This window comes from Sorghum bicolor, chromosome 5, assembly GCF_000003195.3.
Source record: "Sorghum bicolor cultivar BTx623 chromosome 5, Sorghum_bicolor_NCBIv3, whole genome shotgun sequence".
Taxonomy (NCBI): domain Eukaryota; kingdom Viridiplantae; phylum Streptophyta; class Magnoliopsida; order Poales; family Poaceae; genus Sorghum; species Sorghum bicolor.
Genome location: NC_012874.2, coordinates 5,129,812 through 5,137,104, shown reverse-complemented (window position 1 = coordinate 5,137,104; position 7,293 = coordinate 5,129,812). Strand labels below are relative to the sequence as shown.

The 7,293-nt window shown below is 43.6% G+C and overlaps 1 long non-coding RNA gene across 2 annotated transcripts; it reads left to right on the top strand.

Moving 5' to 3' along the window:
• LOC110435559 lies at nt 2,683-7,045 on the top strand. 2 transcript variants are annotated; one of them, XR_002453295.1, is made up of 4 exons: nt 2,683-2,936; nt 6,065-6,144; nt 6,286-6,476; nt 6,826-7,045. It is a non-coding gene; the product is annotated as an uncharacterized LOC110435559 (long non-coding RNA). The 2 variants fall into 2 exon arrangements; XR_002453294.1 differs by having other exon boundaries at nt 5,060-6,144.

Genomic DNA, 7,293 nt, shown 5'->3' with positions numbered 1-7,293 from the left:
GTGGGTTGCGCCCGGCCTGCGGCGGGAGGAGGTTCCTGGCGTGTTTCCGGCTGCTCGTTCTCTGGCTGCTCGCCCTCAGAACCTTCTCCCTCCACGGTCGCGTACGTGCTCCGCACGGCCCTCCTCGGCCTTCCTCTCCTGGAGGGCTCTGCCCGAGGTCTTGTGGTGCTTGCTCTCTTTCCAGCCATCGCAGGTTATACTTCGGGCCCCACGGAGGGCGCCAATGTTGGGGAGAGGCTCTCCGCACTCCCCAGCAGTATAACTGTTGGGGAACAGTTGCATCCTTCCCCCTGGTAGCGTCGGAGGTTATCCTTCACCCGAGGAACCTCCGACGCCTGAAGCGTCGGAGGATATCCTTCACCGGAAAATACTGATGTTGACAACTCTGTTGGGGGACAGCTGCGTCCTTCCCCCTGGTAGCGTCGGAGGTTATCCTTCACCCGAGGAACCTCCGACGCTCCTTCACCGGGAAATGCTAATGTTGACGACTCGTCTGGTCGTGCTAAGTGTGTGCAGGGACTGAGACACCGGCGGAGGTCCACGAGCGAGGAAAGGTGGGAACCTCCGACCCTCCCGGGTCCAAGGATGGCGGGAGAACGCGGCCAGGCCGAGGAACCTCCGACTGGACCAGGCTAAGGAGGAACTCCCGGGGCGGCCGGGTCGAGCAACCTCCGGCCCAGCCAGGCTGAGGAACCTCCGACACTAAAGCGTCGGAGGATCCGCAACTGGGCGGAGGATCCAAGCCTCCGACCAGCTGAGGCCCCAGTCAGAGGATGAACGAAGGGCTTGCAATGTGAAATTACGCAGGTGTATTAGGGTAAGTAGACTGCGATGAAAGAATATACTGGAATATTCCCCCACCGTCACGGGGCATTTATGTAAATGTCATTAGGTCGGTTTCCAGGCCCTATATAAGGGGCGCGATGCCGTCATTAATAAAGAGAGAGAGCATTCACTGTTTTCACCTACTGTTGAGCCTACTGTCCGTTGGAGCCCAATCCTCTCACGGCACCGAGTGAGAAGGTTCACGATTCACCGTACTGCTGGGGAGTGCGGAGAGCCTCTCCCCAACAAGCATATTATTATGGAATGTAAAAGAGGGGACGCAAACAAAACATACTTAGAGTTGAGAACAGATGAGCGTGTAGTATAAGTACTAGTACAAACAAGCTTGTAGCTATATAAGCATGTAAGAAGCACCTAGTAGCTAGAGCAGAAACATATTGCACCAGATAATAAAAGGGCAAAAAAAGAAACTGGAGTCAACTATTGTGCAAGCAGCTTGGTGGGCAAGAAATAGTTTATAAATCAAGAGATCTGAGTTCTCGGTAGCAATCACAGCTACCGTACATCATAACATCAAGCCGACACTTGATATAATGGGTCCTATCAAAAACCACATATAACTTGTAACCCATGTATAGCAGCACATACTTGCAGTTGCCAGAAACCCGATCGAGATGAAAAAAATACATAACAAGGCAAAGATGATGGAGCCGGATGTCGGCACATCCGGCACCTGTGTGGGCGCATTTGGCCTCCCGACACATGGATTTGCCATCTCCATCCTATACAAGCGAATCGCCAAGCACTACTGGAATCTGGGACGTTGCCGAGTGCCTCCTATTTTGCCGAGTGCAGTTTATTGGGGCACTCGGCAAAGATTAAGTTTGTCGAGTGCCACACTCGGCAAAACTTAGCACTCGGTAAAGAATATTCTGCCGAGTGCCAAGCGCTCAGCAAACTTCAGCACTTGGTAAAACTGGTCTTTGCCAAGGCAACGGCACTCGGCAAAGACACCACTCGGCAAACATCGCTAACACCGTGACGGCATCTCCCTCCCGTTTGATTTTGCCGAGTGCTACCAGTTAGGCACTCGGCAAAAAATTTTTTATAAATTTTTTCATCAAAACTTTGCCGAGTGCCTCATGGACCGGCAATCGACAAAGTTAATTTTGCCTAGTGTTAGATCTAGGCACTCGGCAAAAAATTTGTTTTGGATTTTCGACCCAAGTTTTTTTTTTAGCCTTCTGACCGTATTTTAAGCTCTAATCTAAATTTTGGTGAAATTTTGACTTTTCTTGGTATATTTCGTTAATTTATTTTGTTTCCTTTATTTTATCAGCGTATTTCAAATTTGAACTGCACGTCCATGTTATAATGGAATTCTTTAAGGGAAAGGTAATTCTTTCTATTTATTCGAGTATATATTCTTTATGCACTAAGTTTGCAAGGCACTACAATGTCAAACATTTGTTGGCAATGCCATTAGTTATCATGACACGTGAACATCATTTGCCTTTCTTTTTCACTCAAAGTTGCATTGTCTTAGAACAAAAGAGTATACAGATCTGTTCCTGGTCTGCTGCTTTCTGCATGCCAGAGTGTACTTCCCACCTTTGTATATGCTAATAGACCTACAAGAAATTCGGTGGTACATGACGGTTTAGTTATGACCTTATAAAAAACTGCCATAGAATTGCTAGTCTGTGACTATTTGTGTATGAGCCAGGACCGACCCATTCGGCCTATTATTAGCCACTCCCGAAGATGGAGGACCGACCCATCTGGCACTTATCTGCTCCCGAGCAAAACACCACCGCTCCCCTTCATCCCCCACGAGACTAGTGGCTACGAGCGACTGATCCTCCTCCGCATGACCGCTTCGCCTCTGCGCGACCGCGCCCTCCTCCCGTCGGCTTCTGGATTCGGCGACCGGTGATTGTTGGCTCGAGCCCTGTGGGCTTTGGTTGTGCGCCTCTGCCCCTAGCTGCACCGCATGGCCGCGCGACTGCCCGCTTCCGCCGCCGCCAACGCGTCCTCATCCGCTGCCCGGTGACCGGCCAGGTGGCCACCGACCACCGCAGTCCCTGGTCGCCTCGGTGCCCCCGTGTCCTCACTCTGGCTATATAGTAGGTGACAGCGGCAGCCGACAGGTGAGATCTAGAAATCAGATCCCTACCGTTACTCCCTATATATTGACATTTTTTTAGACAAAGGATAAAACAATATCCGGCCTCTACATCCAAGGATGTACGCAGCCAATTATTACAAGGATGCCGATCATCAAAGAAGGAAAATAGAGGAAGCCAGAGGTCTTAAACATAGACTAGGACACTATAACACCGAAAAGGATGCTTTCACCCTGCACTCGAAAACTCAAAGGCAATCATCTCCAATTTCTTGCTAACAAGTGATAGTGCGTCCTTGGCTTGCTCGTCATGTTGTAGCTGAGCCTAGAAACATAGCCAGTATGCTCCCCTGAAAATAACCTACATGATAAAGTTAGTTTTCATCTTGTTGAAGATAACATCATTTCGGCAACGCCAGATAGCCCAGCATATGGCAGCCACCCCAACCCAAATCAAACGTTTGGTCCTTTTGTGCTGGTTTATAAGCCAGGCAGCAAACATATGGTTGATAGATGTTGGTTGTTTCAAATTAGTAGCAAAGAAGATAATCCTTGAGATTACTTTAGCAACAGGGCAGTCCAGAAAAAGGTGTTGAATAGTCTCATTCGTATTACAACAAATACATTTCTAGCTGCCTTTCTAGTTCCTTTTGGCGAGGTTGTCTTTGGTTAGGATGACACCTCTTTGAAGGAACCAAAGGAAAATCTTAATTTTTAGAGGAATTTTTATCTTCCAGATCTCCTTGTGAACAAACGGTGGTCGTGTATCAATGAGATAGAGATACATCGAGCGGACAGAAAATAACCCGGATTTGGTTAAATTCCATCTAAAATAATCTGTCCCTTCCACCAATTAAACATGTGAGATCCTTGCAACTAGATGGAGCCATTCTTTCAATTTATTATCCACCAGCGCCCTCCTAAAGGAGATTTTAAGAGGGGTTGTGGCCATCACTTTAGACACAGTTGCATGGGGGTCACGCACTGGGAAGGGTAGTTAACTCTTAGAGGCTTGTCACCTACCCAAGTATCATCCCAAAACCTCGTATGGGTCCCATCTCTGATATCGAAGGAACCTTTAGTTAACACTTCATCTTTAATATGCATGAGGCCTCTCCAAAAATGGGAATCATTTGGTTTGGGCGTCACTTGAGTAAGGGTTTTTGATCCTAGGTATTTATTCCTTAACATCGATTGCCATAAGCCATCTATGTTGAGTAAATTAACTAACCATTTGGCCAATAAGCATTTGTTCTGTAATTTTAAATCTAGGATACCTAGACCCCCTTGGTCCTTAGGATGACATAAGATGTTCCAGTTGGCAAGTCTATATTTATGGCTGTCCGAAGATGCCTGCCAAAAGAACCTAGACCTGTAATGATCGAGGGCTTTTAGGACTCCTTTTGGAATCTCGAAGAAGGACATCATAAACATAGGCAGGCTGCTTAGAACTGAATTAAGCAGCACTAGTCTTCCCCCATACGACAAGTATTTTGCTTTCCAGCAAGAGAGTTTTTGTTGAAAGCGTTCTTCAACTTTTCTCCATTCTGAATTCAATAATTGTCTATGGTGCATTGGGATTCCTAAATATCGAAAGGGATATCCTCCTGCATTACAACCAAAGAGAGTAGTATAAAGGGTTCCATCTCTTTAGCTGCACCATAGCAAAAAATTTCACTTTTGTGGAAATTGATCTTAAGCCCAGATAATTCTTCGAAAACGCATAGCAAAAGTTTTAGATTCTTTGCTTGTTCCGGGTCGTTATCAGTAAAGATAATGGTGTCATCTGCATATTGTAAAATTGACAGACCGTCATCAATAAGATGGGGGAGGACGCCTCTTATTTGACCATCATGTTTTGCTCTGTTAATCAGAACAGCTAGCATATCTGCAACGATGTTAAATAATATAGGCGACATCGGATCTCCCTGTCGTAATCCACATTTGGTTTGGAAGTAGGGCCCAACATCATCATTGACTTTAATTCCCACACTTCCCCCAGTGACCATACTTTCTACCCACCTACACCATTTTTGAGAGAAGCCTTTCATTCGTAAGGTTTGCTGCATGAAAGACCACTTTACCTTATCATAGGCCTTTTCAAAATCAATTTTGAAAATGATCCCATCTCCTTTTTTTGGTATGCAGCTCATGAATGGTTTCGTGTAAGATAACGACTCCTTCCATGATATTCCTGCCTGGCATGAAGGCGGTCTGAGTAGGGCTAACCACTGTTTTGGCAACTTTATTCAACCTGTTTGTGCCCACTTTAGTGAATACTTTAAAGCTAACATTAAGGACACAGATTGGTCGATATTGTTGTATTTTGGTGGCATTTTGTAATTCCGGAATTAATGAGATAATTCCAAAATTCAAACTGTATAAGTCTAGAGCCTCTCTGTGTAGATCATGAAAGAGCGCTAGAAGATCATCCTTGATGACGCCCCAAAAAACTTGATAGAATTCTGCAGGGAATCCATCAGGGCCTGGAGCTTTATTGTGCTCCATCTGGAACACAGCTTCCTTCACCTCTGATTCAGTGAAGGGACTAATTAGGATATCAATTTCCTCAGGGGAAACTTGCGGGATATCAAGGTTTTGATCTTCGACATAGTTCCTAGCAAGAATTTTACTTACCTCACGCAGTAAGAAGGGAGTGGATGGGGGCAACGGCAGCGTGCACGTCGTTCTTCTTCGTCTCTAAGATGAGCAATATAAGGGAAAACTCTTAATTTTTATCCCGTTGAGATTTGGGACTTAAGCAGAAAGGAAAATTTGCAGATCTAGTTATTGGTATGTCAATATTTTTGAGTACTGGAATGGATTGAATATTATTTGGTTCCTCTTGCCTTTGATATTACTTCAGTAGTAATCAGTAAGAGTACCACTTTTATAAAGTGAGAGAAGATTTTGTTTAGTTAGCTAGAGAAGTTACTCAGATGGCATCACTATTATCTTAGAGGATATATAATGGAGTACTAAAGTATTACTTGAGTCCTGTGAAGTCACAATCGATCAATGAATAGAGATTTAAGGACTTATGTATTCATAAAGCAGCAGCCCAGAACTTTCCTGCTATTTGTGCGCAGTGGTTTGACAAAAACAAGTTTTGGTTTTCTGGTAGCTCTCTATGCATCTATATCTGTGTTGCAGGAATAATTACATGAGTAGAATTTTGGCTTTGTCTTCATCAGTTCAGCCCAACAAGGAGCAGGGCTTGTGTTCAGTTTCAGGTAAGCAGCAACAATAGTGATCTGCATTGATATCTCATTTGTTAAGTTACACTTTCATGCTACTAGAGATTTTTATTTGATCAAGTGGTACTCCTCTCATGCTGTATAAAACCACTATCTTTTTATTTGACCGGAGGCCAGGCTGTAGTACAAAACCACTATCTTTTTCAGCAATAAAGACCTACATCCACCATGATGTATAAGTGGAAATTTCAAAGATCATTGGTCGAAGCTACCTGAATGCTTTCAAAGATCTTTGGTCGAAGTGCTACCTGAAGGCTTGTTGAGAACACCATCTTGTTGAAAGACTAAAGATTGATAAATAAACAAAGGTATATACATGTTAATGGAAACTGGATCTTGCTTAAATGTGTACATCTTTATTTCATCAAACTAGCATTTTTATTTGCCTTAGTTGTATTTGTGGTGCTGTCCAGCTTGAATTGTTACATAGGTTTAGAATTAAGATTGTGCATACAAAGATTTGTAGCACTGTCCAACTTGCATTTTGTACACTAAGACTATGACTATTGTTGATGATGCCAAATATTTCCTCTATGGTTTTGTTGTAACATGAGTTATAATTCCACTTTGATTGTTTCCTAATAAATAGATAGCATTTGTATTTAGAATTAATCTTTGCTCAGAACTAACTTATTTCATATTCACATTAATTTTCAGGTAGCTCTTGGAGATGCTTGGTAGCACATCCTATGGACAAGAAGCCAACTGAATTATTAGAGATGAAATCTTAGTTTGTATGTTTGTTTAGTTTAGACTCCCTAGAGCTGAATTCTTAGTTTTATGTACTTTGTTAGTTTGGTTGTGAATTGATTGTCTCCAAACTATATGTGACAATAGTGGAAATGCCAAGAAATAAAAGAATCAATGTTAATTTGTATGATTGGTGTATTATGAGATGTGCTACATGTTAATGCGGTGATGATTTTGCACTAGCATGTGATGTTCTTTTTCGTCACCATGATTTGGATCTGGGCTTGGATATGGGCTCGGTACAATAGATGGACAACTAATCCATGACAAACTCAAATGTCAATCTATGACGGTTTATTTCATCACTATTGCCCTTTGCTATTGTTGTGACCAGTTCATCCATGACGAACGAAAAAACCAATCTGTGACGGACCA